We start from the raw sequence: 918 nt of genomic DNA on the forward strand, positions 1-918 counted from the left end.
AGGAGTTATTTTTGATCAGGATATGTCCTTTAACGACCATCTAAAACAGACCTCAAGAACAGCCTTTTTTCATCTTCATAACATTGCCAAAATTAGGAACATCCTGTCTCAAAACAATACTGAAAAACTAGTCCATGTATTTGTTACTTCTAGGCTGAACCACTGTAATTCCTTACTATCAGCTCGCTCAAATCAGTCCTGTAAGACTCTCAAGCTGATCAAGAATGCTGCAGTGCTTGTTCTGACAAGAACTAAGAAAAGAGATCACATTTCTCCTGTATTATCTTCTATGCATTTTCTTCCTGTAAAATCCAGGATTGAATTTAAAATATTTCTCCTAACCTACAAAGCTCTAAATGGTCTAACACCAACATATTTAGAAGAGCTCTAAGTGCCTCATTGTTCCACTAGAACACTACACTCCCAGAATTCAGAACTACTTGTGGTTCCTAGAGTCTCTTCAGCTATCAGGCTCCTCTCTTGTGGAACCAGCTCCCAGTCTGGGTTCGGGGGCAGAAACTCTCACCACATTTAAGAATAACCTGAAACCCCTCCTCTTTGATAAAGCTTAGTTAGGGAGTAAGGAGTTGCGGCGTCCCCCTAGCCAGGCCCACCTGCTTCTCTTCGTAGTCATCAGATTCATCTACTTTATAATCAATAATATCCTAAAAGTAAAGTGAGGCAGGCCAGTAAAGCCCGATCCGGCTGGAGTCCTTATGTTTTCTTTTTGCCCACCTTATTTCCTTGAATTAAGATGGCAACAAGATCTTGGTTGCAGCTGTCGCCGTGGTCCAGCTGCACTCCCTGCTACACCCTGCAGAGTCCTGCTGAACCCTGCTGCATCCCGTTACATCAACCCATGCTCTGCTTTGCCACGCTACACCCTGTAACGCCCTGCTATGACATGAACTACTACGA

At 43.4% G+C, this 918-nt stretch overlaps 2 protein-coding genes across 2 annotated transcripts in view; one reads left to right on the top strand and one right to left on the bottom strand.

Moving 5' to 3' along the window:
- The window catches only part of musk (muscle, skeletal, receptor tyrosine kinase), a 35,653-nt gene that overhangs the window by 26,597 nt on the left and 8,138 nt on the right, over positions 1–918 (bottom strand). The window lies entirely within an intron of this gene.
- The window catches only part of rassf6 (Ras association domain family member 6), a 52,332-nt gene that overhangs the window by 15,893 nt on the left and 35,521 nt on the right, over positions 1–918 (top strand). The gene's annotated exons all lie outside the window — the stretch shown is intronic.

Source organism: Etheostoma spectabile, chromosome 16, assembly GCF_008692095.1.
Source record: "Etheostoma spectabile isolate EspeVRDwgs_2016 chromosome 16, UIUC_Espe_1.0, whole genome shotgun sequence".
Lineage (NCBI taxonomy): Eukaryota > Metazoa > Chordata > Actinopteri > Perciformes > Percidae > Etheostoma > Etheostoma spectabile.